The sequence below is a fragment of the Lissotriton vulgaris genome, unplaced genomic scaffold (assembly GCF_964263255.1).
Source record: "Lissotriton vulgaris unplaced genomic scaffold, aLisVul1.2 SCAFFOLD_2128, whole genome shotgun sequence".
Lineage (NCBI taxonomy): Eukaryota > Metazoa > Chordata > Amphibia > Caudata > Salamandridae > Lissotriton > Lissotriton vulgaris.
The window spans coordinates 119,076-142,931 of record NW_028251870.1 but is presented as its reverse complement, the minus strand read 5'-3'; the positions used below and the strand labels follow the sequence as shown (position 1 = coordinate 142,931).

The window sequence follows — 23,856 nt, the reverse complement described above, 5'->3', positions numbered from 1 at the left end:
GAGCATGTGATATGTAGCAGCTCTGTTGATTAGTTGGGCAAACCCCACATTGTCATCCGGTGGGGTTGGTTTTGAGGGGTAGAAGTCCGGATCATTTGTTAGATCGGGATCAGTACTATAATCATGCCATTGGTCTGGTTCGTGTGGTGAATCATCAGGATCTAATGGCATTATGTTTTCATCTACTTGTCCATGCCCTTGTGAATTGTCACTATCCTCTGATTCTGGAGAGTATGGTGGCGAAATAATTAAATTAGGGTTAACAGGTGGTGGCGGTGAAGTGTTAGTCGCTCTATGAATCTTCTTTGGAGGAACTGGAATCTGTGGTAAATGATCTGGTTTCCTCTTTGTAGGTGGCTTGGTGACTATGTGACCAGTCTTTGGGTGAACAAAGACAGTAGTCTGCTTTGGATCCAGCAAGAAAAGCTCTTTGTTTTTAAAAACAAAAATAACATGCGGGCTTGGCAGACACAACTAAGCACACCTGGCCATGCTATGCGACAGCTCCACCGTATACTCAAACCCTTGAGATACTGCTAACCTATGGAGCGTGTAGACACCTAATTATGCATCTTTCCAGAACAATGCGATCAGATACAGTAGGCACTACACACGGACACAAGAGGCCTGGAATTTAGACTTTGACCTTCCAATGGAAGATCAAGACTGGCAGCGGGCCTGTGAACTAATACGCATGGTTTCTAGTAATGCCCATTTTCGACTAATACATTATAATTTTCTGCAAAGAACCTACTTAACGCCACAACACCTTCATCGAATGGTCGGGTCTTGCCCAGATATATGCTTCCGCTGAAACACTGTGGGGGCCGATTTCTTACATTAACCATGGTCCTGCGATGAAATACACTCCTTCTGGCAACCAGCTGTTATGGAAATGGTGCATGCCACACAATAAAAGTATTGAGCTGACACCCAAATGCTGATTATTAGGCCTCTTTAGATGCCAGAAGGGCACAAGATAATCTATACATTTGGTCAGTCGCCTATGGGACTGGAATGATGTAGAATTGCAATCACATGGCTGCCCCAGCATGCCCCAACGATTGCGCTCTGGCATAGAGATGGGCCTCTTCTTCTACGGCAGACGCTTCTATCTCGTCTTGGTCAGATTCTTCCCCGAAGATATCCAGAGTGTGTTGAATGCTTTGACGCTGCCTCTCTCGCCATCGAGCCTGATGATCGGGTAGAGTCCTCTTGGACCGAAACGACTTACAAGCGTTGCAGTCTTCCTCCTTGTGCGCTGGAGAGAGCCACAAGTTACAAACTTGATGTAGGTCGGTGCGAGGGTACTTGGCGTGGCACCCAGGACAGAAATGGAATGGAGTCCGTTCCATTTGCAGATGGCTGGCCCTACGCAGCAAGGCCCGACGGTTGCCCGCGAGGTTTCCTATCGAAAATGGGGAGTTTGTCGATCTATTTGAAATGCGGAGAAGAGGTAAACGGGTACTGAAACAATACCGCTGAGGGTAGAGTGGACTGCGCACTGAGGGGAACCCGAAGAGCGGTTTCAGAGCGCAACAATACACATCCAAACATGTTTGGTGTAAAAAACAATGGAGTTGATGCCCATGCGCACTATCACCGAAAGGTGGAGTAACCTTACCTCGTGACCGGAAAGACTTCTTCAAAGAAAAACAACTTGCAAACATCCGGACCCAACACAAGATGGCAGGAGTATGCAAAGCATGTGCATCTACAGCATACATGCCTCGAAAAGAGGATTAATGGCCCCAAATCCCTGCCGTGGTATCTTGTCATGTCGTGGCTAAGTGTGCCATGTGATGTGGTAGGCTATAGTGCTTGGTGTGATTTGGTCATTTTTGACAAGATGAAGTGCTGAACGGTTTGATTTTGATCTTTGTTTTTGGGATCGTGTGAAATAGTGCGGTACCTACCGTATGATGTAAATTAATTACATTGCTAATATACCATAAGGATGTGGGGTGAGTGTTATTAGAGTTGAAGCCTTGCTGACTATTCGCAGAATAACAGGTCTGGGAGGTCACTACTGACTAGAGCAGGTTAGCAGCTGCACAGGCCTTGGGCATTGATCCTATTGAGGATAATATGTGACGGGCACTGGTGACTGGAGCTGGCTAGCAACAACGCTGGCCTCTGGTATTCATTACAAGCAGGGTAACAATACATGTCAATATTGACTGGAACTGGTTGGCAGTAGAGTTGACCTCTGGTTTTGAATATTTGCAGGATTTAAGGTACAGGGGTCACTGCTGACTGTAGTTACTTAGCAGGATAATAGGTCTCAGGGAGCCAATACTGACTGAAGCTGGTTAGTATGATCACTAGTCCCAAGGTGCTACTAATGACTCAAGTTGGCTAGAATGATAACTGGTCCCAGGGGCCAATACTAACAGGAGCTGGCTAGTAGGCTTACATACAGGTCCAAGGGGCCACTACTGACTGGAGCTGGCTAAAAAAAAACAGGCCCAAGGGTGGTGGGGGTGCGAGTGGCACCAGTGACCGGAGTTGGCTAGAAGCATTGACGACCTTTGGTATTGATTAAATGCAGGATTCCAGGTCACAGGTGGCACTGCTGAATACAGCTGGATAGCAGCAGTGGTGGCCTCTAGGAAGAAGGAATTGAGAAAGCATAACTGGATATACTGGTTTCTTTAATACCGATAATTGTTTACACATCATACACATCAATGCCACAACCTGCATTGATATATTACAATACCAAATTACAATATTCTTATATTAATTTGATGTGACTGTTCGCCTTAATATGCCTGCAAAGTGATATGATTCTATTAGGGCCCAGAACCATTTTATTTAGTGATGTCAATCAGCACACTTTCCTGCATCTTGTAGTAAATTGAATATTGACAAACAGGAGTGTTATTTCCAGAAACAGTGAATTCTGCAGCTAGTCTATGTATCTTTTACCTGCACCTCACGGACTCCTCACATTCCTCTCGAAGGAAGATCCTGCCTCCTACTCATTAGTGTTGTTTCAGTAACTGTTTCTATCATGGGTCCAGGTTTCATTGACTTGTATTAGGTGAAAAGATTATAAAAATACATTGTGTAGCATTAGCATTATATACTCCAACTTGCTTTAGGGTGGATGCTCTCGTCCATTGCAAAGACATTTGTCACTTGTCAGTTTGCTTGGCCTTTTGCTATTTTTGCATTAAATGTAAGATAGATGTGTTGGCCTCCTGGTGTGTTATGTTTTATTTTACATATCATAAGAGATGACGCGGAAAATGACAATCCAGTGTACACAATCTTCATATAAATCAACTCACAGTATACTGTTCTGGAGGTTCAGTCCCACAGACATTATCTCTAACTGAACACCCTAGGAAGCATGTGCTTTTCAAACCAGTTGCCCTCTGATGCGGCGTCCTCACTATTGGATAAGTCAGTTTGTCCTGAATTTTAGGAGGGTTACCATATCTAGTGCACTCTGTTAGACAGCGCTCACCTGTGGTGGTAAGATGGTAATAGGCACCTTATCACCTATGGACGGTGCAGGGCTTTGAGTTACAGAGCTCCTCACGCTGTGGAGAAGATTAGGTCACATTTACCCATTTTCCCATATTTGGTCCTGATGAAATGCCAACAGATTGCTCCATGACTACACAAGGCATGAAAAACGTTGACCTGAAGTATAGACCCCAGCTTACCAGCAGATCCATAGGTGATCGACACTTTCACGGAGTGATAGGGGCCATTAGTTCCTCAATTTCTCTGCCACTATTTTTAATCTCAACATGGACCAGGAAGATCACATTAACTATATTGTGGCAACTGGTCGATAGTTGATCTTATATTCAGACTTCACAAATCTCACATCTTATGACACAACATCTTCCGTCCTACTATGCTCATCCGGCGTACTTAATAAAAGATCTGCGACAAAGTGCCCTCTTGTGGTGCCCGCCAGGCATTGTAGCGCCGGCCTGGTGAGGAGTATGGCCCAATGATGAAGCATGTCACCTTCAGGTGAGTGAACGCAACTTGTCTTAAAAGCACATGCTTCCTAGGGTGTCTGCGTTCAGTTACAGATAATGTCGCTGGGACTGAACCTCCGGGACAGTATACTGTGATTTGACTGATTTATTTTAACAAATGTACATAGCAGATATTGGCCCTTCCTTGTGTCACAAAAATGATCGGATACCTGCCTCGGAGCACACTTCTTACAGACGAGTATGGGGTTATCATGTTGCTGCTACAAGCTCCTTACCTGTGCGAGTTATCGGGAACGAAGCAGAGGCAGACCCAAACCAGCCACATGTGGAGATCAAGGACAATTACTGAAGAATTAATGGAGCTTCCAAGCTGGTGACCATTACTTAATTGACCTTGAAAATAAAAGACACGTTTTTAGTATTCTGGTGACTCATGACCAAAAAAACCAAAGGTTATAAATTTAATAGTGTCTCAAATACTTAAAAAATGGAACTGGATGTGCTGAATCGGACGTTGTCCCAGGTCATGTGTGACACCTTCCACCACTATTGCTTATGGGACTTGTAGTTTTGTTTTTCTCATCAAAAGGATGGTCTCTAAAGTCCCAGTGTTCTAAGCAATGTTGGTCAAAATCAGAGGCCTGACGGAGGATGAAGCATGACCCTGCTCTGCTTAGCAGTGAGATGACTGACAGTTCCCCAGCCCTTCCACTCTTTGACCTACAGAGGCTCGTTGGCAATTAATATTTTTTTGCAACGACAAAGAAACTTTTATTGCAGTTTCTGTCAACTGAAGAGATAAAACGCCTGGGCGTGTTTCATTAACTACTGACAAACATGAACAATCAAGAACATGGGTTTCTGGAAAACTAACAAGCATCCAATCAAAATCAGCCGCCCTTCACACCCAGGAATTCTTGAGGCTTTGGAGAGGGTGAATTGCACGTGGTATAAGAGGAACACTACATGACTCAAAGCTCACTTCTCTGGGATGTACTGAACTGCCAGCCTCATGGCACACTTAGCCAGCTCTTCACCTCCTCCTCCTCAAACTGTTGACCAGCTATCAGGGCAAATGAGCCTGCAGCAAAGCATCGCTGGCTTGATTCCACACCGGACCAGGCAAGGTGGTCAACTCCATACTCCTCCGAGTCAGCAAGCACTCTGGTCAGGCCAGTCCTAACCCCACATGAATGTTCCCCATCACAACTATTTTAATGGTACTAAATTAAGTTTCTGCCAAATAATTGAGTCAAAAATTGAAAGGTTTTACTATGAAGTGCTGAAAGAGTAATAATGAAGTTTTTCAATATTTCGGAGTCTGCCACAGTACACAGGAGCATTCTTTCTTTACAGCAGCATATCATGTATGTGCCCTGTAGAAAGCACGTTTGAATGAAACATGGAATGAATTCCAGCCAAAAATCCATGCAACAACATAGAGTGCAAGATAACTTTGTGTTATTATTCCAGCAGAACGAAATGCCATTCCTAATGTGTACGTCATATTAAAGACAAACCCAGAAAAATGTCAGTGTTCTTCTGCCTGTTAAAAGACAATCTCAATTAATGTGTCAGGAAATAAAATACTATTAGAAATCCTACTCTATGGCAGGGTGCTGCCTGCCACTATATTGCAGGTTACTTCCAACATAATCTGATTTATACATACATACTCCAGGGTGCTGCCAGCTATCGGGCCTGCACACAGCAGTCTGGAGCGACTCAGGAAGGAGGTAAGCTCTACATTTCATCTTAAGCCCTTAGGTTATATTCACAGCCTCATGGGTCCGGAGAACTTTATCCTCGCTCTAACTGTGCCGAGCAGATGGACTTAGCCCAACATAGGCTGTGTTGTGTGCTGGGTGATGCCTGGCATCTTATTATCGTTAGTCGGGAGGATGAAGCTCTGATAGGAGCTACTACAAGAAGAGCAGAGAAACAGGACCACAGATCGCCGCAGAGCAACAACTGCCCAGAAGCTGAAGAAAGAACTCTGGAACAGTAAACTTCCTACACCCTGGAGATTTTCCAGGATAAGCAAATGATGATAATGAAATGCAAACATCAGCATTAAGGTCACACACTACAAAATCTTTCCCTTTAAACCGAAGATAACAGCCTACAATAAAAAACTAACCAAAAAGCAACAAAACTAGAAAATGCATTTCCAAATGCTGCAAAAGAGAAACAGTTAATACAAATGAACAATATTAAACTTTGTTGATACCTTAGTAATGTGCTCACTTCTTGGCTTCACTCCATCTGCAGCAATAACGCTCTGAAAGGAGAAAATACTGCTGTGAGTCTCAGAGTCTTCAGTGTTACTGGTCTCAGTCACGAAGACTGCGGTGTCGGAAGATAACTTTCTCTTATTTGGCTTCATAGATCCACCAGTCACGCCATCGCTATTAGCAGACAGGCTACTGTCAGCAGCATCATAACTTCAGGCAGATCAGCAAAGCGGATATCACCACTCACATTGGGTGAACAGACTCATATCTGCTACATACATCCCCCTGGTACCTAAGCACCAAACAGGCAGGCTTAACTTAAGGTAATATGTAAAATATTTATGCAGAAACCAAAAAAGTAAAAGTAAAAATGCAAAACAATAAAAAACCCAAACCAAAATATAAAAATTAAAGTAAAATGTATTTAACAAAATGACACTAAAATGACAAAATCCAATAAGGGGAATGAGATATGAACTGTAACGCTGTGAGAATCACAAGGTGCCAATGGATGAAGGGCCCGGGCATGGATTAGTCTCTCTGAAGCTGACTGCCAAGTCAGAGGAAACCGGAGGCCATGGCCAGCAAGCACATAGTGCAGGAATTAGACGCAGTGGTCCAAGAAGACATCTAGTGCTCCAGGCTCAGATAGGGCTGCTGGCCTACAGGGGGATTCACGGCAGGTTTGGGCGCAAAGTGCTTAGAGTATTGAGAACAAGCATCAGATGCCCAGCAGGGCAATAGCAGACGGTTGAAGGCAGCAAGGCCCAGACGAGACTGAAAGGGAGTGACAACTTTGGCCCTCACCATCATGCAACAGTGTGAGGACAACCCGATGACAGCCACCCACTGGGGCTGGGACCCCCACGACAAGGCAGGCCGGTCTGGTGGTGTGGTAAGAGATATAGCAGCCATGTCCTCAGCGAGAAGCAAGAAGGATCAGAATCTAAAAAAGATGCTGACCAAGCTCCTGATGACAGGCAGACGAGTAGGGAGGCTCTCCGCAATGACACAAATCAGCCAAGATGCAGACACCTCTGAAGCCCCAGTTACCCGCGCCTTTTTAGAGTCGCTATTCAGGGCATTACGAGGCGACTTGCAGACGCTTGCAGACGCTGAAAAGGGAAATAGCGGGGGAGATGAAGGAGATAACCGATGGAGCCCGCACGTTTCCAAACGGCATCAACGTCCTTACACCGGCTCAAGGCTCCACATAGCAATCTCCAGGCACACACAGAAGGCCTGGAGAACCGGTCTTGGCGAAACAACATCCGCGTTAAGGGAGTTCCTCCTGAAGAAGAAGGGCCAGACATCACACAATACCTGCAGGGTCTCTTCAGGAGCATACTGGGCGCCCCATCGGATATTTTGGCTTACATTCCACACTTTCAACTAAAAGAGTGTATACTACGTGCTGCCAGGGACAAGCAACCACTAAGATATCAGGCCGACTCCATAGCTTTGTACCAGGACCTGACTCTAATACCCCTTCAAAAGTGTTGGGTGTTCCGAGTGGCAACCAAGTGTCTTCGAAATCAAGGAATACCGTATTCTTTGGGTCACCCTTTCCGGCTGATTTTCATATGGCAGGGCAAACTCCTCCAGTTCAGATCCATGCAGGTCACTTGCCAGGTGCTGGGCATCGAGAATCCAATCCAGGAGGAGAAAGAGGGCCCACAGACCAAAACTCCTCGAGAAAGATGACATAAGCTACACGAGAGGCGTAGCACAGAGTGAGCGACGAGACCGGACCCCAAGACCATGGCACAATAAAGACTGGCAGTGCTGGAGACACTGTCGAAGGGGACATTCCCCATGATGACACCATGAATGACTGAGGGACAGATAAGTGAAATTTGCAAGGCTGGGTGGGCGGCGAAGAAGTCTGCGGGGAGCGTTGAGACACGAGGAGAGTAGAGACACGGGGAACTGGCCACACACGTTCCCAACTATTCCGAGTTCCGAGGACGCGCACGCATGAATGGTGGGCCCTGGTCAATTTGAGCTTAATGGGTTTCTAAGTTGGGGTTAGGGAGGGGAGGGTGGAGAACGGGTATGCAGGTTAAAGGCGTTGAAAAGAGGATCAAAGGGCAATGGAGGCCGGGCAGACGTTGGGAGCACAGGGGGAAAAGGGATCACAGGGACCCAAATACAGGCCAAAGCTGGTGCACTCACTATGTCACGCTATTTCCCAGCCCACACTGAAAATTCTCACTCTCAATGCGAGAGGTCTCAACAATCCCAATAAAAGGAGGTCCATCCTTTCCTACCTGGATAACATGGAGGCAGATGTGTGCCTCCTCCAGGAGACACAGCTCCTCTCCAAAGATTGGCATAGAATGAGGTCACGGCTCTTTCCCCAGCAGTTCTTTTCATCTACCCTGGATAAGAAGGCAGGTGGCTATTTTAGTAGCCAAACGTTTTAAGGGGACAATGGGAGAAAAGGTGGCTGAAATCAAAGAGGTTGATGGGAGCAGGGCCATCGATAGTGTAGGTGTTGGTATGAGTATTTTAGATGCCGAAATTGTGTGGCAAACAGCCAGAGTTACTGCTCCCGCAATCACCCTTCACACGATATACAATCAATCCAGGGGCTGCGTCAATTACCTATAGATAGAAACGGCTCCTGCCCCCCCTCACCCACCTATACCAATAACCATTTAAAATACCAACCCCACCAGGGATGGTGTTAATAGGTTAAACAGGCCCAGGGGCTCGAATCAGATCAGGTTGTCTAGTACCTTGTGCATTAATGCTCCTGCCGCCCCAAGTATTAATGGCTAATCAGGATGTCCTGAGTCTGCCGCCCGCTGCTTGCCCTTAGGTGTTGGTACTGGCAGGAGTACCTACTTTAAAGAGGGATCAGCATGAGTCATGGGACCAGCTACGCATTAAATGTGCGGACTGGCTATCAAGGCATAGAAGCTTCCATGTATCCGAATGAAAGGAAAATACTGATCCTGCTATTAGGTTACCTCTTGCCCTGCCAGTAACTGAGTGTACTATTCCCAAAACCCACGTATTCCCCCTATGCAAACGAAGGCCTCAGCAAGTTCAGACCTCCGTATCTTAAGCTGGAATTTTGCAAGGTTGTACTCTAAACTTCACCAGCCAGATTGGGTACAACTTATTAAAGACCAAGATATGCTTTTATTTCAGTTAACATGGGCCACACAAGAATTGCATATTGAGGGGTTTGAATGTCATAATATCCTAGCAACAACCCCCAAGCAGGGTTGACCATTTGGGGGTTTATCAATCAGGGTCAATATTAAGACAGGGGGATGCATAAAAACTGTACATACAGATAACAATAATGTTCAAGGCATATTATTTAATAGGGGAATTTCCTTTTGGATAATTCATTTTTATAACAATGATTTTCATTCTGTTCTAAATATGCATTTTATAAATGTGATTAATTTTATTGCATCTATTGGAAAATCCAAAGACTCTTTCAAGTCAGTAGGAATCTGTCTGGGGGGCGATTTTAATGCTAAGCTATCTTTGTCATGGTCAAGTGAATATTCGCACAGCAGCAGACAAACATGCAACGGGGTAGAGAGCTAATGGACCATTTGACCACCCTTAACTTAATTAATGTTATGGAAATTGATGCAACTACAAAAGATAATGCCCCCCTGAACCGCCCACAGAGGGAGGGGCTGCTCATCTACAATTGATTATGTTTTTATCTCCCCCGCTTTAGAAGCAAGCTTGCTTAAAGCCGAAATTATGGCCACAATCTTTGGGGACCATAACCCAATACAAGTAACGTTACCGATGTCTCCAGTTCCAACGCCTCTGACAGAATGTGGTGCTCGGGATCTATCACCATCCACAGATAACCTCAGACTGGGCTGGCGAGGCATTAATAAGGCAGACCGATTCAGTTCTATGGTTAGGGGAAACATGAATCTTTACATCTGCTTAGAGGCCCTGTTCCACACCCAGTGGCTATCAGAACCTTTCCCGAACTCAGTGGAGCCTTTAAATCCTTGCTGTCTAAACCCATTTCTACAGCACAGCGCGAACCTAGATGGTTCAATCAGGAGTGCTCAATTGCCAACAGGAAACTCCGCAAGGCCCTATCTCAAAACCCTAGGTGTAAAGATGTGGTCAAGTCCTTAAGGTTGACATATAAGCTGGCTATTGCTAATAGGAAGGAACAGTTATTAGGTGAGCACTGGGATGCGCTCATTAATGCTGCCAGCTTAAATAATGGGAATATATTTTGGACTACCATTAAAGAGTTAAGATCAATGGGACAACCGTTAAGTGCCATCAGCTGCAACATAATGAGCGCTACCTGGGAAAGTCACTTTTCCACTATTTACCAAGAGCCTGCTTTTTAATCCGACCCTTTTATGAAAAGGGTGGCACCTGGAGTCTCATTATCAATAAACGAGGTAGAGGAGGCTATATGTAAACAATGGGAATATATTTTGGACTACCGTGGAGAAGCGTGGCTCAATGGTTAGAGCGGCAGACCCTGATGCAGAGGTCTGGCCCGGGACCAGGGTTCAATTCCCGCCTCGGCGGCTCCTGGACTCAATTTCCCCGGACCTGATCATTCTCGCCCCGGTGCCTAGTCTAATCATGGGTCCCACTCTGTGACTCTGGGCAATAGCTTGCTTAATCTCCACAACGGCCCCGCCAGCGCTTGGATGCCTGGCTTCACCTTGGGGGTGCCCAGGAGTGGACATTTCACAGGAAAGCCAGGATGGGTTCCACAGCGGTATGAATACAGCGCTACGAGGCCTCCGGGTAGAAGTGTGCTATACAAATACTCTACACATACTCTACATGTCAGAGTGTTGGCAATAAAACTCCAGGCTCTGATGGGATGCCCATCGATCTTATTAAATATAAACCAGATTTTTTGGGCCCCACTGTTGTTAAATATTTTTAATAATCTTACCAATGCCCCACTGCCTAAGACATGGTCTACTAGCACGATCGTTCCCATTTTTAAAAAGGGCGATTGCACACAACCTTGTTGCTGTAGACCGATCTCCCTCATGGATAACACCCTTAAAATTTTAGGCAGAGTTTTATACACAAAAAAGTTAACCTGGACAGAGGACAATCCGATTTTAGAACAATGCCAACTAGGATTCAGGGGTAAAGTTGGCACGAACAAGCAATGTCTTAATCTTAATTTGATGATAGGGAAGTACACTATTGCACAGCACTCGCCACTTTACTTAGCTTTTATGGACCTTTCCTCAGCTTTCGATTTTGTCAATAGGTCCCGTCTATGGTCCATCCTTTTAGAATATGGACTGGATGAGTCCCTTGTTCATTTTTTTGCCTATCTCCATACAGACCTGAGAAGATTCCAATGACATCAGTGTAGATAGAGGGGTCAGACAGGGGTGTGTTCTGGCCCCCCTCCTATTTATCATATATATAAACAATTTACATAAATCACTGATCACACTAACTAATGATTTTCCGAGAATTTAAGGCAAACCTCTCCCAGTGCTTTTATAAGCAGATGATGTGGTTTTAATTGGTCGCACACCAAATGCACTATGCACTTTAGTTCGAGGCTTCACAGATTTTATGTCCGGCCTAGATTTATGCACAAATTTTAAGAAATCTTTTATAATGCCTGTGGGCCAAGGAAATGTCCTTGCACTGCTACTTCCCCTTATCTGGGAATGGTCTTTGCTGCGAACGGCACCTGGTGGGAACACTTGGCATATTGTAAATGTAAGTTCTCGAGGGCTTTTAACTCAGTGGAGTGGTGTGACTCACTGGTTAGAGGCGGCAGACCCGGGAGCAGAAGTCGGCCCGGGACCAGGGTTCAATTCCCGACGCGGCAGGGTCGTGGACCTGGGTCAGCGGACTCGATAATTCTCGCTTCGGTGCCTACTCTAACCAGGGGTTCCACTCGGCAACTCTGGGCATTAGCTTGCCTAATCTCCACAATGGCCCCATCAACGCCGGGGGTGCCTGGCTCCACCTTGGGGACTCCCAGCAGGGACAATCCCACAGGGTAAGCCAGGACGGGTTCACCAGCGGTATACAGCACCAGGACGCCGGCTGGCAACAGTGCGCTTTACAAGTAATACATCACATTACATTACATTACAATCCTCAGTCTCCCCGCCCTAAAAGATCGGGAACAATTGCAGCCATTTTAAAGATTTTTAAGATCCAGTGTGTACCAATAGCTACCTATGGGGCAAAGGTATGGGGTGTTGCCAAATGCTCTTGCGTCCAATCAAAGGAAAATAGATTTTGCAGAAAACTCTTGGGCGCTCCAATCTTCACCCCTCTGTATATATGTCACTGCAAATTGAAATTAGGATACATTGAAGACATCATAAGGGCCCGCCCGCACTATTTTGGCTAGCCATAATGAAGAATCCCGAGGCTTCTCTCACAAGGGACATAATAGATGATAGTCTTCGCTGTGAGAAAGGGATGGACATTCCATGGCTTCCTGGGGTAGTCAAGAGTCTGGAAAGTGTTAACCTTGGTAGACTGTTTGCCAACTCGAACACAGCTGTAACAATGGACAAAAAAGTTTTAAAGACAGCATTGTACGCACTTTATAGCGCGGAAAGACTGGAAAGGGAATTTAATAAACAAACTGTTGCAAAATGTATATCCATTGAGTACCCTGAGCATTGTCTACCAAGTGATATCGCACTACCCATGTCCCAATGAAAGAGAGGCCTCCTATTCCGTTTAAGAGATGGGACAGTAAGATATTTGCTTTGTTTTCCCTATGGGTATAACGCAAAACTTGACTCCCTGCCATGTCCATGTGATGGTCACAGCGGTCAAACGCTTTTACACTTTTTAGTCTTTAGTAAATACTATACGAAATATGCACAATGGTTGTTAATTCCGTATTTTAAAAAATTGTCATCTAATAATTTAACAGACGCTCTTGACTGCAAATTTAAATTGGACAATGTTGCATTGATCTTGCGCTTTGGCACCATTTTGAGAGTAGCTACGGCTGCACGGATATCTATGTGCGATCTATGAAGTCATTCGTATAGTAGTACTATTCACAATATGCACTTTACCAAGGTTTACTGTATTTTGCTACATTATGGATTGGACATTGCTATCTATATAGTTTTCTAATGGTTTTTATCCTATACATGTGTTACTTTTATGGATATGTTGCTATCCGAATAAAGTCTTTTGGATTGGGATTGGATTGGCTACTTTCAGTCCTCTCACTCTTGAATGGGATTAGAAGGGTTTATTTAAGTTAGCTGCTGCTTATGGCTTTTCCTGACAGTGGTCTGTGGATAACTCATGTTCCTGCAGTTAGCAGATAATTAATTTCCAAGTTCGGGGACTCTCTGAGAGGCACAGTGACAAGAGCTGACTCACAACTTTTTGTGTATTAAGTTTATGTGCAGGTCAGTGGTGTAACAAAACTTGAGCACTCCCCCCCCTGCAAAAAACATGGACGCCCTCCTTCCCCTAGACTGTCAGGACCTCTCGGGCCAGAATGAATTAAATGAAGGGTGTCAAGAATTCATATTGTAACTTCAAACTGCATATTGTTTTGTATTATCATGCTTCACACTCTAATCATGGCAAAGTGTAATATTGTTTTAAACCTTCTTTTCTAATCAATGTAGCAATGCAACTTGCTTTTTATGCGCAGACTTTAATTCACTGCTCTGGGTAAAAGCAGCGTGTTCTGCTAATCCTTCCCTAACTTTCCAGAAGTGTCAGAGGCAGACAAGCTCGCTGAGTAATTCTTGGTTACTGAGTGAATTGGTTAAATTTTTGCAACATTTCTTCCGTGAATCTGTTTATTCTTAAATGATTGTGACAAGAGGCTCAGAGAAGATGTTTATGTATTTGTAAGGTGCATAGCTGCCCTTAGGCTTCCCAGCGCTAAGAGAAGCATAACTACGGTGGACTAAGTCAAGTTGCCTGAGATCGGGAGTTGTTAGGGAAAGAGCAATGTTTTGAGTCTTTTCCTGAATGCTAATTCATTGGTTATCATGCGCATGTCCCTGGGTTGTGTGTTCCACATTTTAGGAACCAAGTGCTTGAAGGACGTTCCTCCCCATCGTGCTCTTTTTATTCTGCCCTGTTGCATAAGAAGATCCTCTGATGACCTTAGGGTCCTACTCGGTGTATAGTGTGTAACGAATTTTTTGATTAAGACCGGTCCTCTGTCATTCATGGCTCTGTCCAGGATACAGTGCCTTGAACATGATACTCGCCTGGACTGGAAGCCAGTGAAGTGTCCTCAGGGCTGCCCTAACCGACTGCTGTTTCAGGATTTGTAGCAGGGTTCTTGTTGTGGCATTCTGCACTACCTGCAACCGGATAATGACGTATTTTGGTGTGCCCAGATACAGCAAGTTCCCCTAGTCCAGCTGTGACACGATAAATGCTTGGATCACAATTCTACGAGATTGTTCAGGTAGGATGGGGAGAATTTTACGAAGCATATGGAGTAAGCCAAAACATTTGCCTGAAAGTTTCTTTGCTTGGATCTCCATGCTTAAATTTTTGTATAGCTAGATTCCCAGGTTTTTGATGGCAGTCTTGGGGGTTGGTCGTTCTTCCAACTGAGTAGGCCAGCTTATAAGATTCCTGGGGACTGTTTTGTTTCCCAGGAACATAAGTTCAGTTTTATCCCCATTCAGTTTAATGGACTATTTACACATCCATTCAGCTATTAGTGTCATGCACGGCCCTAGGTTGTTGTGTAGGGAGTGGGGGCCGTTCGTCACTGATAATACAAGTTGTGTATCGTCCGCGTACAACACTAGATAGACCAAATTCTTGTACAATCCCTGTAAGAGGATGCATGTAAATATTAAAAAGTGTGGTGCTCAGTGCAGAGCCCTGTAGGAGCAATCTTTGATGAGATTTGTTAAAGCAAGTGCCATTTGAAGATGCAAGTAGTGCCTGCGTGCACTTGCGGCACGTTAGAATGTCAGCGTGCGTGCGCTCGCAGTCAGCTCTTTTTGGAAGCACACACTCATGCTTGTGGCGCGCCCCTCCTTGCTCCCGCAAGGCGGATGACGCCACAAGCGCGAGTATGTGCTTCCAAAAAGAGCAGAACGACGGCTAAAGGTCCTCCTACGCAGCGCATGCGCGCTGCGTAAACGAGACCTAAAAATGGCATCCTGTATGGTTCCCTTTACATGGGTGCTTGTGTTTATCAGTTGTTTCAGTTGCATGGCCTCCATGTCATGAATTAATCTAACTGCTGTGGTATTAACTGGTTCATCCAGATGGAAGTTAAAGTCCCCCAATAATGTAATGGAGCTCTTGCTGGCCACCATGTCTGCTATTAAGCTGGGAAATTCCTCTAGGAATGGAGTGGGGGTTCCAGGGGGTCTATAGAGCAGTGTGCCTGAAAACGAGTTAGTAGCCGATGTTTTAGGCGGAATTGTACAGTTTCACTGTTGGTGGTGGTAATGGACGATATCATGCATTCATAGTCGTTTTTGTAAATGATTGCTACCCCACCTCCCGTTTTTCCCATCCTATCTTGTCTTTGGATAAGGAAATCTGGGGTTAGTCCTTGGATTATGTCAGGTCGGACCAGTCTTTCAACCACGTTTCAGTAACAAAGAGAATGTTATGTTCTTCATTCTCTATTAGCATTATGATTTCTGTGGTGTGTGCCGGCAAGGATCTACTGTTAATAAGTCCCATTTCCCATTTCTCATTCCTTGTGGCCTATCTAGTTGTAGTGGCCCTTCAATCTTGCCTGAGTTGAACTTAGTCCGGTAGACAGGGCATGACATCATCTTCCCTATCAAGCTTGTTGGCGCTAGAGTCATCTCACAATGGGCTCTACCCGAGTATCTCAATAAGAGTCATACTGCTCTATCACATGTGATGAGCATACCGTTTTCTGGGACGAATCCGCATGGTTCCTTGCCCTTGACCATGTCCGGACGCAGACAGGCTTGCCTAAGGCACGCTCGCAGCGTACCGCTGTGCGTCTGTGCCGCGGGCACCATAAGTAGGCTTTTGCTGAACTACTAGAGCGCTGACCTGTCCCTCGCTCCCCACGAGGGCGAGTCCTCTCAGCTGTGCTCACTGGTCCTGCCCCGCCCAACTCCCATTCTACTGTTCGACGTAAGTAAGTCAGGCTTCCCCACAGTGAGTGAGCATTCAATTCAATTTCAGTTTTAAAAAAACATTTGTTTCAAAAAGCTTTACATTTAAAATGCGATTGTCTTAGAAGCGTTCAGAGTAATTTTAAAAGCGATACATTCATCATTCAAAATACTCTGGCTTAAAAAGACTGTGCAAACAAGAATGTTCTCAGTTAGTACTCTCTGGTACCGTGTGTCTGACCTGTGTTAGTTTCTCTGATTCTTCCTGTTTCTCTTGTTAAGCCATGGCAGCTTCTTGAGCTGTGCAGGGTGTGAGCATCTTGAAGGGCCGCCCCAGCTCTACCCCTCCCACTCCCCCCAATGGACGCGCTATGGCTTAGCAAGAGAAACAGGAAGAGTCTGATCTGAGCCTCTTGTCACCATACATTAGGAATAAACAGACTTGCGGAAGAAATGTTGCAAAAATGTAACAGACTCGCACAGTAACCAAGAATGACTCAGCGAGCCTGTCTGCTCTGACACTTCTGGAAAGTTAGGGAAGGATTAGCAGAATGAGCAGCTTTTACTCCCATGGGATGCTGAGAGCAAAGGTGATACAGCGGCCCCGGCTCAACCCTGACCCCTTTTTGAAGAACATGGAAATACACATGTAGCTAGGGCGGTTGCAAGGGAGGATCTAGATCAGTGATACTCAAAGTACGGCCCAGCGGCCGCATAAGGCCCTCCAGGTCTTTACATGCAGACACCCCGGCAGCAGCAGCACTCGACTCAGAACTAATATGAAAAAGAAACGTACATATACAGCAAACACTTATTTAAAGGTTAATTGCAGTTAGGAAAAGGAAGTAACTAGGCTCTTAACTTTAGGAACACCTTCATTCTTAAAGGCAGCCACTAGATATACATGCTTTGTTTCCCTACCCCGACTTTACACCCTGCTGGCATCAGTGCGGCCCTCGGTCACACCATAGACCAAACTTTGCGGCCTCCGGGAAAATGTTTATGAGTACCTGTGACCTAGATCAACAAAAGGCGGAAGTAGTTAGACTCTCTAAAAGGCACAAACAGGAACCAATGAAAACAAGCATTGGCATAGCCAATAGGCCTTGCCTTTGGGACCTTATAAGTGCATAGCCATACAACAGTTGATGCTGTTGCACCAAGGATATTGAGCTGCATAACTAAATACTTGTAAGGCCCCAAAAGCGAGACCTACTGGCTATGCCAATGCTTGTTGTTCATGTTTAGCTATACAATAATTAGGTATTCAATCATTCTATCTCATGACCTCACCTGGGGTTTAATATGGGTGCTGTGGTCCCTGTTGTGGGTCTGGCACCCTTGTCTGGCCCTGCTGAGCTTTCTAAGGCCTTTTCGTAACACCAGGACTGAACTAAAGAGGGTCTGTGGATGAACAACTGTGCATGTGCTGAGGAAAGACACAGCCTCCTGCCGCCGAGCGCTGGTTCAGGAAGGTCTTGAATTAACACAGCCTACCGCGGATTAAAGAGGGCCTGTGGATCACAACTGCCGCGGAGCACGGGTTACAGAGGCCTTGGGTGAACAACTGCACATGCGCGGAGGACAGACACGCCCTCCCGCCGCCGAGCGTTGGTTCAGGAAGGTCTTAAATTAACACAGCCTACCGCAGATTAAAGAGGGCCTGTGGATCACAACTGCGGCGGAGCACGGGTTACAGAGGCCTTGGGTGAACAACTGCACATGCGCGGAGGACAGGCACACCCTCCCGCCGCCGAGCGTTGGTTCAGGAAAATCTTGAATTAAGAATCTGGAACTCACTTCCTCCAAACATTAGAATAATTCCAAACACGGCAAGATTCAAGAGGGAAGCGAAGATCTTCCTAATGAACAAGTTCCTCCCTTAGGCAAGACTTTCCATCAGTACTACTCTGGAATCCTGATGTAGAACTTAATGGCAATACACATCGGGATCATTCGGAGAGGATTAGAGGTACACCTTTGTACACTAAACAGATCCTAAATGTGTTATTGTTGAAACTGCTAAGAAAGACATATACCGGACTCTAATATATATTAACACTACTATACCGTTGTACTCTAACTGTAACACATGCAACTGTGAAACGCTCTGATACCCTTGGGTCACGTTCGCGCTATACAAAACTCTATAAATAAAAATAAATAAATAAAATATGTTGTGTGTTTTGTTTCATTAATTTTCCAGACCATATATTGATCTGCATACCTTGGTGATGTATTCTAGAACTGTCTTTTCATTCAAACAATTGCGACACCTAACTGAACACATTGTAGCCCATATCATTAGATACCCAGGTTCTGATGGACATGTGGCAACCCCATTAATTTTTATGGTAACATTCTAAAAGTCAAAGAATTGAAGAATAAAAGTGTCATTTTTAGAATTGTAATTTAAAATTCAACTTCAACATGAGTAAGGATTTTAAATTAGGATTCCAGAGACACCAAACTTGAACCAAACATCTCTTCCCATTGGGAAATTACACTTCTAAAATGTAACACAGCAACTCCAATGTTATCCTACGAGAGAGAGATAGGCTGCGCTGTAGTAAAAAACAAACGTAAGAGCTTTTCACTGCCAGGACATGTAAAACGCAAAAGCACATGCCCAACTTTTTAAATACTGCACCCTGCTCTTAGGGCTACCCAGGGCCTACCATAGGGGTAACTTACATGTATTAACAAGCAATGGCATAGCCAATAGGTATCACCTTTGGGACCTTATAAGTGTTTAATCAGAGCTTTTGATTTTGGCAATGTTTTTAAGCTATGTTACCCAAGTAGACAGATATGCCGAGTTAGAAAAGAGAGAGTTTGATGTACCCAACAATTGAAGATCTTGTTAGTGTGGATTAAAACGATACACAAACCCTAATGCACAAGCAGATGTTAAAAGTGCTTGTGCCTGAAGCAGAGGGACCGTGAAGTTTGCAAACTTAGTTTGGTGTGGGTGCAAATCCTGCATTGTATATTTCTGACGAGTTGCCCTACTACTGCTGAAACAAGGCCAATGGAGGCACCAATGGATGAGGTGGACTGGCCTCAAGGGTTATGTGACCTCAGTGCCAAAGTCACTGTCGCTATAGCGTGTGCTGCTTCATAGGCCTGCCTGCAAGACTGGAGGTGAACTTCGGTATGGATTGTGGTAACCTTTAAGGTTAACCCATACCTGCCACTGCTAGGGTCCACCTGCTGGTGCTAAGACACTAGGGCTTCTAAGGTCCAGTGGGGTTTTCTAAGGTCTAGCATGGGAATATGCTCCCTCAGGAGAATGGTCTGGTAATAAATGCAGAACCTGGTTCACCAGTTCCAAATTCGGCATCTCTGGCCATAGAGCCAAATTCTCACCCCCACTGAACACCATACTGCCCCACCGAGAAAAAGGAGCCCCATCACGTAGAATTAAAGCACCACCTGAATATCTTTTGAGGTGTTATTCCTCTGGCGCAGTAGGGACTACTTTATAGTGTATTGCTCTGATTTAAGAGTATACAAGCTGTTTTTTTTGTTCTCAGTAGGGGAACCAATCATTGATTTATTGTTTTTTTATTTTTGATATATGTATGTGTTTGATATATGTTGTATATGTTGTATATATTGTATGTATGTAGTGTATCAGATATATGAGTGTGATTTAATTGTTTGTGTAAAGATGTGTACATTGTGTATATATGAAAACTGCATATGTATTAGTTTGTTGTGACTATACTGTGTTTCTTTTCCCGTCACTTGAAACGTACACAAGCTGTAGTAGCAGAAATTAATTTGTCCTTAATAAAATTAGAGATTAGCAGGGTAATTAATTGTACTCTGGCTGGAAATAAATGTTTTTGATTGATCCCTCCATACCATTCTTTTGTGACTTTACATCATTGATGTTATTGCCCTGGTATTTGAGAGTAATTTGGGCATGACCCCTATTATGTATATACTTGTCCACTGAGAAAAACTTGCACTGCCTTTAGCTACAACCCAATTGTGCCCCGCTATAAACACCTGGATGTGACTCATTTCAAACTATGCACTCGACAAGAGCAATATGCTGCCTGAAAAAAAAAAGTAATAACCTCCTGGAAAAGCAAACACTTATAGGGAATGCAAGATTAAGTAAAGCATGTGTAATATTAACTGGAACAACACGGTTACCTTAACACTTTTACACTCAATATTTAGAAATCAAAGAGTGTTTTTGCCTGAAAAGTAAAGGACATGACTACAGGAATAGGAAGGGACCCGTTTCAATGCCCATTGCTTATATCCTTACAAAACGTAAGCAGTATGATTTAAAAAGACCACATCCTTGAACACAGAGCCGTGGTACACATTTTATAAACTATAATAAGGAAAACAGTTGATAAGGATTGCATTAAACGTTTTCCACTCCACGCACCAACAGAATGCGAGAAAACGAAAGTACTGTTTCACTGGCAAACTCCGTGAAGTGGCGCTAATGTGTTTAGGTGTGAATAAAACCAATCTGGCCTCTTTGCGACCCCTCTGTTTTGCTTTACTTTGTATTTTTCTTATTTTGAACCTTTTTTCTCTTCATCCCGAGGCTGCACTTTGGAATAGAAACATTTGAGAAAAAGACGACATTTCCAGCAAAAGTGTTTCTTTCTCTTTTGGATCCATTTCACGGGGGAACAAATGAAGGAAACGAGAGGAAAGAGAGGGTAATAGCCGTTTCTTGAAGTCACGCTTTCATTCAGCAAGTGAGGAAGTGCGAGACAGAGAGAGGGAAGAAGAGGAAGAAAGGAGGGGGCTGCTGACCGCAGCAAAGCAGGAGAAGTGGACACTCTCCGTGTCAGAGTAGAAGGCGGAAGTGCCTCTTTCTGGCCAGACACACCCAGGAGCGGCCTGCACGTCGATGGGCGCGTGAGTCCAATCTCAGCAACAATGAGAATGTAAATTTCCCTCAAATGTGCAGGTAAAGAAGTGTGGTGGCAAAGATTCCTCACAGTGCAGTATAAAGCAGTGCAGCGATAAGCATCTCTCCTAGTGCAGTAAACATCAGTGCAGTGTACACATTTTCAATGTGAATGCCCCCCTGCAGTGCAGTACAAAGCAGTCCATTGTGAACATAGTCCTCATAGTGTAGTAAAAAGTAGTACAGTGCGCAAAGATTTCTCATAGTGTGGTAAAAAGCAGTACATTGCACAGAGATTTCTTATAGTGTGGTAAAAGCAGTGCCCTGTGCACAGATTACCTCTTTAAGCTGTAAATATCCTTTACAGTGCCCTGAAAAGCAATGCAATGTGCACAGATTTCTTATAGTTAAGTAATAAACACGTACAATGTGCACAGATTTCACACAGTATTGTAAAAAGCAGTCCAGTGTTCAAAGATGTCTCATACAGTATTACAAGTCATGCAGTGTGCACAAATGTAAAGATTAAGCTGTAAATACCTCCGTGTGCAGTGAAATGCAAAGTAACATGCAGGATTTCCCAGATAGCAGTAAAAAGCAGCACAGTATGCACAGATTTATATATAGTAGGCTCTCTCCACCTCCTGGAGGGGGGGGGGGGGGCAGGTTTGGAGTCTGAGGGGGTGGGGGCAGATCTGGAGGGCGGGGGGTGTGTAGATGAAGATAGCTGCACAGACACCCGGAGAGGGGGTCCTTCCGCCTCTGCAGTCAGCTGAACACAGAAAGAAGCCGGAAAATATCAGCATCTGATGTTTGTGCTGACTCTGTCGCCCCTGACCCGGAACACAAGTTTCACCATGATAGGCCACACTCACAATTGGCCGGAAGTGAGACGGGATCTGCTAATGCTGACTCTGCCGTTGCTGTCCCCTGGGTCCTTCTTCACACAATGTAACTTCAACCAGCGCGGTCAGACACAGTTCCTCCGCACATGCGCAGACTGCCGAGACCGAGGCTGGACACGGCTCCTCCGCACATGCGCAGACTGCCGACCAAGGCTGGACACCGCTCCTCCGCACATGCGCAGACTGCCGAGACACCGGAAGTGGCTGGACACCGCTCCTCCGCACATGCGCAGACTGCCCTGGTCATCGGACGATAACAGAGTATTTTCACATAAATGAGCCTAAAACACTCAAAAGGTAAATAGACTTTCTCAATTAGGAATGTTGTTATTCACCAGAAATCCACATCCTGCACTTCACGTGTGAGAGACACAAACTCAAAATGATGTGGCGTAGCGGCAAGAGCTGCCGTCTTTGGGTCGAGTCCTGACATGGGACTGGGCAAATCACTCCATCGCCCGGGTCTACAAAAAGTGAAGGTGTCCTTGTATAAAGTGACTGGGCCTCATGTAAAGCGCCCCAATACATTCTGCAACAACCAGAGCGCCCCCCCCCCCCCAGGAAACGAGGCAAACTGATCCAAACAGAAGGAAGCAAAGCAAGCAGGAGGAGGAGGAGGGCCCAGAATCAAGGGAGCAGATCACCCCCAGAGGAGACCAGGGCCCTGCCCACTGCACTACGACTTACTTACTCCCTGCACTGACACTCACTCCCTGCACTGACTGCACTGACACTCACTCCCTGCACTGACACTCACTCCCTGCACTGACACTCACTCCCTGCAGTGTCTCTCACTCCCTACAGTGTCACTCACTCCCTGCATAGTAATGTGCTTACTTCTGGGCTTCACTCCATCTGCAGCAATAACGCTCTGAAAGGAGTAATTACTATTGTGCGTCTCAGAGTCTTCAGTGTTACTGGTCTCAGTCACGAAGACTTTGGTGTCAGTAGATAACTTAAATAAATAACAAATAAATAACTTAACAAATACTTAACAAGCACGTCTCGGCTTACCAAGTAGAACAAAATAATCTGGTCTCATAACCATACCCAGAGCCACAGCTAGCTCTGCCGCCACTCGAGCACACCCAAACACCTCAGCACTTAAGCACCAGTCTCAGGGGAGACCATCTGTGAAGTCCTTGATAACTTGCACCACTCCTGGGTCTGCAGAAGCAACATCAAGGACAGCGTCTAACACCGCTGCCACAAACATTCATGAACATCCAAATCCTCATCACCCAAACTACCCAAAAGTGGCTTCCTAGATAAGCAGCCAGCCCTGTAGTGTCTGTCTCTGTGCACTAATTTGAAGCCAAAGTTGTAATTTTAAAAACAGCCTTAGCAACCTTACAGGGGCCTTACTGACACCATTAAGGGTTCAAACCAAAGGGCTGTGGTCTGTGAACTTTAAAAGATGCATGCCCCCAGACCTCTTCTGGACAATAAAAACTGGTGAAACCATTCAGAAGAATTGGCGACATCATAAATCATGTATGAGGGCAGTAAGCTCACTCCGTACCCTCAGAAAAACAGAGCGCACTCTATGAATGAGAGGTACTGCATGAGCTTTAAGTTTGATACAATGCTCTAACCATTCACTGCTCCCACTCGGTAAACATCAGGAGAATGTAGTAAAGTATTCTTAATGTCATTGGAATAAAAATCTACATTAGTTACAGGCATGTCACACAGCACAGCTGGATTATCAATATAGCATGTTGACTAGAACCGAAACCGGTCGTAGGATGCTTGTTTCCAAATCCAGTCCAGGGAGGACCTGGCTTG

The 23,856-nt window shown here is 45.1% G+C and overlaps 1 protein-coding gene across 2 annotated transcripts in view; it reads right to left on the bottom strand.

Moving 5' to 3' along the window:
• The window catches only part of LOC147662741 (uncharacterized), a 163,471-nt gene extending 141,709 nt beyond the window's left edge, over positions 1-21,762 (bottom strand). The window contains exons 1-3 of one of the 2 annotated variants that reach the window (XR_015305501.1): positions 21,704-21,762; positions 6,196-6,246; positions 4,243-4,358 (exon numbers count right to left, since the gene is read on the bottom strand). The gene's annotated coding sequence lies outside the window, so the exon portion shown is untranslated. Of the gene's footprint in view, positions 1-4,242; positions 4,359-6,195; positions 6,247-21,703 lie in introns of those variants that run through there. The other variant, XM_086950932.1, reaches the window with a different exon arrangement.
• Positions 21,763-23,856: the final 2,094 nt, after the last annotated feature.